Below are 10,846 nucleotides of genomic sequence, written 5' to 3'. Positions count from 1 at the left end.
ATGTAAGTGAGGGGACCAAATATAACATTTCTAAATTTATTCATGATATGAAGCTGAGTACGAGTGGGATAGTGACAGGGGATGCAAAGACAGTTCAAGGACATAGAGAGAAGCTGAATGAATAGGCATAAAAACAGGGCAGGTGAAGTACAATGTGGAAAAATGTGATGTTATCCACTTTGGTGGGGAAAATTAGAAATGCTGACTATTTTGTTAAGAAGTAAGAGATTGGAAAATGTTGATGTTCAAGGAGTCCTCAGTCCTCTTCTACTTAGGCAGTCACATAGGGTCGAAGCCGCCTCGCAAAACCTAACATCCAGGTGCAGCAGGTAGTTAGGAAGGCATATGGTATGTTGGTCTTTATTTCAAGAGGATTTGAGTTCAAGAGTAAATAGGTCTCATTGTTATTATATGGAGTCATGGTGAGGCCACACCTGTGAATAATATTCTTTTACTTACTTAAAGAAGAATATTCTTCCTATAGGAGTTAGAGGTAGTGCAACAAAGACTGGTTCTAGGGTTGGCAGATTGAATGGGCTAGGCAGTTAGAAGAAGGAAAAGCAATCTCATTAACACATACAAAATACTTAGAGGCTCAACAGAGCAGATGTGGGGAGCATGTTTTTCCTTGCTAAAAAACTACGGGTCACAGGAGTAGGTCATTTAGGACCAAAATGAGGAGATATTTCATCACTCAGAGGGTACTAAATCGTCGGAATTCTCCATCCCAAACATTTGTGGAGGCTCGGTCATTAATTACATAGAGAGGCATAGATGGGGTATAGTCAAAACCTTTCTCCTGTGGTAGGGGTATCAAAGACAAGAGGCATAGGTTTAAGTTGAGAAGTAGGAAATTTAAAGGGTATTTTAGGGGCAGGTTCTTTTACACAGAGTGTGGTTGACATCTGGAATGTGCTGTCAGAGGAAGTGGTGAATTAGATACAATTATTATGTTAAGAGGGTTTTAGACAGACGCTGAAATAGGCAAGGCATAGAAGGACATATACCTAACGGGATTAGTGTCCCATTAATGGGCAAAAACGTCCGTATGGATGTGGTGGGCCAAAGGGCTCATTTTCGTGCTGTACAACTCTATGACTCTATGACTCACTGAATAGTTCTGATCTGGAATTCACTGCCTAAAAGGGTCATGGACGGAAATTCAATCATGGCTTTCAAAAAGGAATTAGCTAAGTATTTGAAGTGCAAATTATTTCTTAATCTTAGGATAAAAGCCAGGAAAATGAAATAATTGGATTTCTCTTATAAAAAGCCAGCACAGGCATGATGGCAAAATGGCTATAATGATTCTGTAATTCAATAATTCTCAAGATCTACCTTTGACTCAGGATGTGGGTGTCAATGGTGTGGGTGGCATTTATTACCATCCATGTCCTGAAAAACTGGTGATATCTCATGGGGAAGTTCAAAGAGTAGTAAAGAGTTTACCATGTTTGTGTAAGGTCATAGAAAAGAGGGAAGATTTGCTTCCATTTGGAAGATCAGTGAACCATTTGGGCTTTTACTATAATCTGGAACCTACATTGACACTTTTATCACACTAACTTTATACCTTCAGATTAATTAAATTGAACTCAAAATTCTTAACTCACCATGACAGGATTTAAGCTCACTGTTCTCTGGATCATTAAACCAGATATCCAAAATACAAACCACTAGGGGGCTAATGACTCAATGTGTTTTTTGTTTCTGCAGGTGCTGTATGAAACATGATAAGTGTTATGAGAGGCTGAACTCAAAATGTCGATTCTTCCACTCATATCTTACAAGTTATTCCTTTCAGTGTATTTCAGAGCAACAAGTGCACTGTGGTAGGTTCATTCATCTTCTCACTTCACAAGATCACAAGACAAGGGAGCAGAAGTAGGCCATTCGGCCCATCGAGTCTGCTCTAAGGAAAAGGGGAAAAAGAAATGAGAAATTGGGGTGGGGGGGTGAAAAAAAATTCTAACCCCAATTTCCGACCTTATTCCCATATCCCTTGATATCCCGACTATTTAGATATCTATCTACCTCTTCCTTAAATGCCTCCAATGATCTGGCCTCCACTGCTGTACGTGGCAAGGAATTCCACAAATTCACCACCCTCTGGCTAAAGAAGTTTCTCCTCATCTCTGTTTTAAACCTGTACCCTCTAATTCTAAGATTGTGCCCTCTGGTCCTGGACTCACCCACCAAGGGAAACAGCCTAGCCAGATCTACTCTGTCCAGCCCTTTCAACATTTTAAATGTCTCTATGAGGTCCCCTCTCATTCTTCTGTACTCCAGTGAGTACAGTCCAAGAGCCGACAAACGTTCATCATACGTAAGCCCTTTCATTCCGGGAATTATCCTCGTAAATCTCCTCTGAACCCTCTCCAACATCAGCACATCCTTCCTAAGATATGAGGCCCAAAACTGTGCACAGTATTCCAAATGAGGCCTCACTAGTGCCCCGTAGAGCCTCATCAACACTTCCTTACTTTTATACACTATACCTCTCGAAATGAATGCCAACATAGCATTCGCTTTCTTTACCACCGATCCGACCTGGTGGTTAACCTTTAAGGTACCCTGCACGAGTACCCCCAAGTCCCTTTGTACTTCTGTACTTTGAATTTTCTCTCCTTCTAGATAATAATCTGCCCATTTATTTCTGTTTCCAAAGTGTACAACTGCACATTTCTCAACATTGAATCTCATCTGCCATTTCCTTGCCCATTCTCCTAAACTATCTAGGTCTCTCTGCAACCTTCCTGTCTCCTCAATAATCCCTACTCCTCCACCTATCTCGGTGTAATCCGCAAACTTAGCCACAAACCCATTTACTCCATCATCCAAATCGTTAATGTACAAGGTAAAAAGAAGCGGCCCCAACACCGACCCCTGCGGAACACCACTAGTAACCGGTAGCCAACCAGAACGAGATCCTTTTATTCCCACCCTTTGCTTCCTGCCAACCAGCCAATGCTCCACCCATTCTGTTATCCTACCTGTAATTCCATGACCTCACATCTTATTAATCAGTCTCTTATGCGGCAACTTGTCGAAGGCCTTTTGAAAGTCTAAATGCACAACATCTACCGCCTCTCCCTTATCCACCCTACCTGAGATTTCTTCAAAAAACTCCAATAGTTTAGTCAGGCAGGATCTTCCCTTCACAAAACCATGTTGGCTAGGACCTATCTTAGATTTTAGTCTCTAAGCCATGAATCAATGCAAAACAATCTCACTATTTTATGGTGACAGTGGTTTATCTATGGTTAGAAGAATTCAGAAAGGTTTAATCATATGGTGTTGGACCTCAAATCTACCCGTCTATCCCCAGACCAATTGGAAATCAAACCAAACTTGTGAGTGATTGGGTGATTCTTGACTGTATCTCAAAAGCTTTCTCTCTATCTCTGATTGTTTCTAATGACCTCTGTGCTACTTTTGTGCTGAATTGTTTATATCAATTAATCCTTAATACATTGAGACAACATGATAAGTTGAAAGGGTTGGTACATTGAACCTGACTGATTTTCAAGAGAGGGTTAGTTGCGTCTTGACAATAATGGATCAAAGTCGAGTTTAATGTCATATGCACAAGTACACGTATGCACAGGTGCAATTAAAAACTTATTTGCAGCAGTATCACAGGCACATAGCATTAGAAACACAACATTCACAAGAAAAGCATAAATTATACAAAATTATGCACAATTAGAACAAACAAAAAAGAAGTCTATTGTATTTGGTCAAAGTGGTCATAGCGTTGCTTTACTGAGGTAGTGATTAGGGTTGTGCAGGTTGGTTCAAGAACTGAATGGTTCAAGGGAAGTAGCTATTCTTAAACCTAGTGGTGTGGGACTTCAGCCTTCTGTACCTTAAGCCTGATGGTAGCTGCAAGAAGATGGCGTGGTCCGGATGTGGGGGATCTTTGATGATAGGTGTAGCCTTCTTGAGGCAGCACATCATGTAAGTACTACCAATAGTGGGGAGGGATGTGCCCATGATGTATTGGGTTGAATCCACTACTCTCTGCAGCTTCTTACATTCCTGCACATTCGAATTACTGTATCAGATCATGATGCAACCAGTTAGGATACTTCCAACAGTACATCTGTAGAAGTTTGTAAGAGAGTGTTTGGTGACATGCTGAACCTCCTTGACTTTCTAAAGGAAGTAAAGACACTGGGATGCCTTCCTTGTGATCGCATCTATGTGCTGGCCACAGGAAGATCATCTGATATGTTAACGCCCAGAGAATTAAAGCTGCTGACCCTCTCCACTGCCAATCCACAATGTAGACTGGCATATGTTTGCCCTCCTTCCCCTTCCTGAAGTCAACAATCAGTTCTTTAGTTTTACTAACATTGAGCAAGAGGTTGTTGTTGTGGCAGCACTCAACCAGGCATCCTGTCTTGCTCCTATATGCTGACTCATCACCACCTGTGATTCATCCAACAACAGTGGTGTTGTCAGCGAATTTGTCTATGGCATTGGAACTGTGCTTAGCCACAGAGTCGTGTGTGTATAGGGAGTAGAGTAAGGGGTTAAGCACACAGCCTTGAGGTGCACCTGTGTCGATGTTGTTACTGGAACTCAGTGATCGAGGTCTGCTGATGAGGAAGTCGAGGATCCAGTTGCAGAGAGAGGTACAGAGACCCAGGTCTTGAAACTTGATGATAAGCTTGGATGGGAAGATCATGTTGAACACTGAGCTGTAGTTAATGAACAACAGCCTGACGTATATGTTCCTGTTATCCAGATGGTCCAAAGCAGAGTGAAGAGCCAGAGAACTCGCATCTGCTATTGTGGCAGTAGGCAAATTGAAGCTGATCCAGATCATCTCTTAGGCAAGAGTTGATTCACGCCAAAACCAACCTCCCGAAGCACTTCATTACGGTTGATGTCAGCACTACCAGATGGTAGTCATTGAGGCAGGTCACCACAATCTTCTTGGGTATTGGTACAATAGATGCCTTTTTGGAGCAGGTGGGAACTTCAGACCACAGAAGTGAGAGGTTAAACATGTCCGTAAATACCCCAGCCAGCTGGTGTGTACAGATCTTTAATACTCAGCCAGGTATGCCATCTGAAACAGATGCCTTTCCTGGGTTCACCCTCTTGAAGGATGCCCGGACATAGGCCTCACAGAATGAGATTATAGGGTCATCCAGAGATCTGGAGGCAATTGTAGGTGTGTCATAGTTCTCCCTGTCAGAGCGTGCATAAAAGGCATTGAGCTCATCCGGGAGTGATGGATCTTGTCACTTATGCTAACTGATCGTAGGAAGTTATATTGTGCAAGCCCTGCCACAGCTGTCAAACGTCTGTCTATGATTCCAGTTTAGTCCGAAATTGCCTCTTTGCACTTGTAATGGACTTCTTATATGACTCTGGATCACCGGCTGTAAACTCCTCAGATCTAGCCCTTAGCAGCTTATGAATCTCCTGGTTCATCCAAGGCTTCTGGTTGAGGAAGACTCAGAATGTTTTTGTGGGTACACACTTGTCCACACATGTCCTTATGAAGTTAGTGACAACTGTGACATATTCATTTAGGTCCACTAATGAATCCTTGAACATGATCCAGTCCACCGACTCGAAGCAATCCCAAACTCACTCATCTGCCTCTCGCATCGAGTCCACGTTGACTAAAGCAAAATTCAGACTCTTACATAACATTAAGAACACAGAACTATAAGACAATGGTCCAGGATCTTATGGTAACAAATTCTTTCTGAATCTACTTACATTTTCCCACATAACCAACAACAATTTCAGAATTGCCACATGAACAGGGAAAGATCCCAAAAATGTGGTCACTTGTATCAATTATGCTCTTTAGAGCCAAGCATGGCAGTGGTAAATTGGGCATCTTTTCTACAATTACACAGCAAACTTGCCATCTGTCACCTTGGTCCTGGCATATTATGGTGCTTTTTTACTTCTTGCAATTTTTTAAATAATTTCCTTAAGTTTTAGTACTTTTTAAGTATTTCTGAATGCCTTTGAATGACAGAAATATAGAATTTTTGACAGCTGAATAAGCTGGAGGCATGAATTAGCCATGTGTCCAGGCTTTTACTTTTTTGTGGATGGAACTTATTTTTCTCTACTTCCCAAACAACCCCAACATCCCAAAGTCCCCACCATAGTGCAGGGTGCAGGGGCTCACTACAAGGGACTGAGCCAACTTTGGAAAGACATATTCCCACTGAGGGAACCACAAGAGGCAAAACTGAACATTGTGCTGAAAGCATCAGTAAGAGAAGACAGCTCGCGATTAACTGCAAATTCTGAGCCACAGAGCAGGAGTTAACAAAGTAAAGAGGAATGTTCTTTGAGGGCATCTGCCAAACCTGCAACTTTTAATGCCAAGAAAGACATTTGCAGCAGGCACACAGGAACCGCACCATTTGCATTTTCTCCTCCAAGTCGCACACCATCCTGATTTGGAGATATACCGCTGTTTATTTATCGTCACTGGGTCTATACATGGAAGGACCACAGTGATTCAAGAAGGCCACTCTCTGCAACCTTCTCAAGGGCAATAGTGCTGGCCTTGCCCATGTCCCATAAGATGAATTGAAAAAAATGAAATGAGAAGTTAAGTGAAACTTCCTATCTCGATGAGAAGTGAAGGTGAAACAGATAACTGTCAATAGCAACTGAAATTGAAGCAACTTGCTCCACTAATAATGGGATTGGGAATGAGACAGAAGGTGGCATAAATGGGTATAGGTGCTGGTCACATGATCAGTGTGGCCCATTTCATTTCCTCCTTTTAGAAAACCAACTTTATTGAATTCTTATGATGTCATTCAGTTGTTTGTTAAAGGTTGTCTACACTTTGAGCCTCTGCCACTCATCCTAGCTGTCTTTTCCTGCTGTTGACTTTTCTCTGCATAAAGAATGGCTACAAATACTTGCAACAGAATTCCTGTGCAGGTGGATCTGTTGTCTGTTGACATCAACAGACCAGGGTGGACAAGGAAGCAGGGGAGATGGTACTAAAAATCATACTGATGTTTTGCTTTATTACTTCAGGAGATCAGAAGGTTAACTATCCTATCCTCTTTGGAAGGAGACTAATTGGGTGGATATAATCCGCATTAGGCAAGAGTCTGTGGGAAGAGTTTAAATAGCTGTGTGCCTATTCATATTAGCCAGAGGGTGGTGAATCTGTGGAATTCATTGCCACAGAAGGCTGTGGAGGCTAAGTCATTTTGGGTGTATCTAAGGCAGAGGTTCTTGATTGGTTAAAGCGGTTAAGAGTTACAGGGAGAGGGCAGGAGAATGGGGTTGAAAAACAAATCAGCCATGATTAAATGGCGGAGCAGACTCAATGGGCCAAAAGGCCTAGTTCTGCTCCTATATCTTATGGTCTTAGGATAGACAGTAAATGGACTGAGCAGGATGTATAAGAAAGGGGAAATGGATATTATCTGTAGGTCAAATGGGTAGATAGAGCACATGAAAAGACAGAGTATATCGAGACAGTGGGAAGAGATTAAATGGGTGATAGTCTCCCTGGGGCAATTTTAATGGAGTGTGGGATCCTTGCACCAGGGTAGGTACAAAATGGCCAATCCTTTGTAACTTCAAGATTTTAACTTCAAGCTTTACCTGATTGCTTACTTTCTAGCTTTTGATCTACCTGGCCAATGAGTAAAGTTGGACTTCAGGCAGCAGAACATTGTGGACCTAAAGGATTGGCCACAAACCTCTGAATTATATACATGGAAGATAGGGTGGGTGGTGTGGCAGTGGAGGGGAGGGATGGATTGGCCAGATGGTCAAAAGATAACGTAAAATAAAAACAGGCTTTCCTTGGCAGATTACCGCTGCTCCTTCTGCCCCACAAGGAGACAAAAGCAAGTATTTTTTTACTTCTCTTCTGGCCCCAACATACCTTCTCAACAAGTTTGGCCTTGCATCATTGAAACACAAGTCCCTACTGCCATTGGGCAGATATCCCTCCCATTTGCAAAAAGAAGTGATTTCTAATGTCCAACAAAATTCATAGTTTAAATGCCCATTTGCCCAGTTTCCATGGGGTGAGAAAGATAAAATTCCTCTCAACTCCAAAACACCTGTCCACCTCAAAATAGAGAAGTGTGCATATCATCTGTGGCAGGATTCTGAATGGGCAATTAGTGCTCAAGATTGGTGAGGCAGCATATGCTCTATGGAAAAGAACTATAAGGGTGGTTTAAAGTTCATTAAATAATACAGCAGACAGGGAATATGAAAAGGGATTGAATGGTTAGGCAGAAACCCAAGTTTATTAGTAAACTCTCCAGGGAGCAAAATAAATTGATTTAATTATCTTTTCATATTTTATACCTTTCATCTCCGACCTGACTAATTTTCCTGACCTCAATTCTAATATTTCTGGACTGGTCAAGTGAAATGATCTACCTGCTTCATATGAGATAATCTTCAGTCACCAACTCTATTATGTTTTTTTCAGCTGCAGAGACCCAGGGTGGAAAGTGCAAGTATCTCTTATGCAAATGTGATCAGCAATTTGCGAACTGCATCAGCTCTCAAACCAATTATAACTCCAGATACATGTATTACAATGGTTGCAGCTAAATACTGGCCTGACAAACCCAACCAGAATATGGGAAACAGTGTAAAACAGGACAGCAGTCTATCTTTGCTGTTGATGCTTGCAATGGCCACCAAACACACAAGGTGATAAAGAACACGTGACAATTGTATATAGCAAAGAGGAACAGGATCTCCACTGCAAATACATTGTGGATATAGTGGAATACTAGGAGACCCAAGCAACGTATCAATAAACTGCTAGCCTTATTTATTTCCCCATCATTCCATACATTCTTATGGTTTGTTCTGAATCCTAGTGTAAGCTATCTTCAATAAAATCAAAACAGAAACAATGAATACCAGGATAAATGATTAACAATGATCAAAATTTGTGAGAGAGTGTGTGTGTGTGTCTATGTGTGTATGCGTCTGTGCCTCTGAGTCTATGTGGGTGAACGTGAGTGAGTGACAGATGAAAGATTTTACTCATAAAGTAATGTTTCTTCAGATATCGCGGTGAAGGATGCTAATTTAAAGAATGGAAACATGGCTTATTTTGGGCACCTATGTATTTTAAATAAGATATTACAGCACAGTTAGACATGGATTACTGTCATCACCATACTATTTTAATAAATATTGCTGGTTCAATGAATTAGATGCAGAGCAGTTATCTCTGCATCGTCGATTCAAACACTTCTAAGATAGCTACTGAACTTGTTAGTTACTGAGTAAAACTTTTTCTGCTTTGGCCATGAACAATCAGAAAATTCAAAGTACCTCTAATGAGGTGAGAGAATGGTATTTTGTAACTGTTCAATAGAATTTTGGTTATCTGGGCCACCTATAGCTAAACAGCCAATCATCATTCAGTGTCTAGGATAAGACATGAAGATGGAGACGCAAGAGATTCAGATGCTGGAAACTGGAGCAACACAAGAAGCGCTGGAGGAACTCAGCTGGTCAGGCAGCATCTATGGAGGGAAATGGACAATCAACTTTTCAACCCTTCATCTGGATTGGAAAGAGGGGAGATAGCCAGTATAAAAAGGTGAATGGAAGGGGTGAAGCAAGAGCTGGCAGGTGACAGGTGGATCCAGGTGAGGGGTGTGATAGGTAGAGAAGGGAGGGGGGAGAGTGGGAATAGAATCATAGGAAGTACAGCACAATACAGGCCCTTCAGCCCACTATTTTGTGCTGACCTTTAAACCTCGCCTAAAAACTATCTAACCCCTTCCCCCCACATATCCCTCTACTTTAAATTCCTCCATATGCTTATCTAACAATCTCTTGAATTTGACCAACGTACCTGCCTCCACCACCGCCCCAGGCAGCGCATTCTATGGCCCAACCACTCTCTGGGTAAAAAACATTCCTCTGATATCTCCCTTGAACTTCCCACCCATTATCTTAAAGCCATGCCCTCTTGTATTGAGCACTGGTGTGCTGGGAAAGAGGCACTGGCTGTCTACTCTATCTATTCCTCTTAATATTTTGTACACCTTTATCATGTCTCCTCTCATCCTCCTTCTCTCCAAAGAGTAAAGACCTAGCTCCCTTAGTCTCTCGTCATAATGCATACTCTCTAAACCAGGCAGCATCCTGGTAAATCTCCTCTGCACCCTTTCCAATGCTTCCACATCCTTCTTATAATGAGGCGACCAGAACTGGACACAGTACTCTCAGTGTGGTCCAACCAGAGTTTTGTACAGCTGCATCATTACCTTGCGGCTCTTAAACTCGATCCCACGACTTATGAAAGCTAACATCCCATAAGCTTTCTTAACTACCCTATCCACCTGTGAGGCAACTTTCAGGGATCTGTGGATATGAACCCCCAGATCCCTCTGCTCCTCCACACTACCCAGAATCCTGCCATTAACTTTGTACTCTGCCTTGGAGTTTGTCCTTCTAAAGTGTACCACCTCATACCTCTCTGGATTGAACTCCATCTGCCACTTCTCAGCCCAGGTCTGCATCCTATCAATGTCCCTCTGCAATCTTTGACAGTCCTCTAGACTATCCACAACACCACCAACCTTTGTGTCATCTGCAAACTTGCCAACCCACCCTTCTACCTCCTCATCCAAGTCACTAATAAAAATCAAGAAAAGTAGAGGTCCCAGAACCAATCCTTATAGGATACCGCTAGTCACAGCCCTCCAATCTGAATGCACTCCCTCCACCACAACCCTCTTCTTTCTACAGGCAAGCCAATTCTGAATCCACACAGCCAAGCCTCCTTGGATCCCATACCCTCTGACCTTCTGAAGAAGCCTACCATGTGGAACCTTGTCAA

This window comes from Pristis pectinata, chromosome 9 (assembly GCF_009764475.1).
Source record: "Pristis pectinata isolate sPriPec2 chromosome 9, sPriPec2.1.pri, whole genome shotgun sequence".
Taxonomy (NCBI): Eukaryota; Metazoa; Chordata; class Chondrichthyes; order Rhinopristiformes; family Pristidae; genus Pristis; species Pristis pectinata.
Note: the sequence above shows the minus strand (reverse complement) of the source record.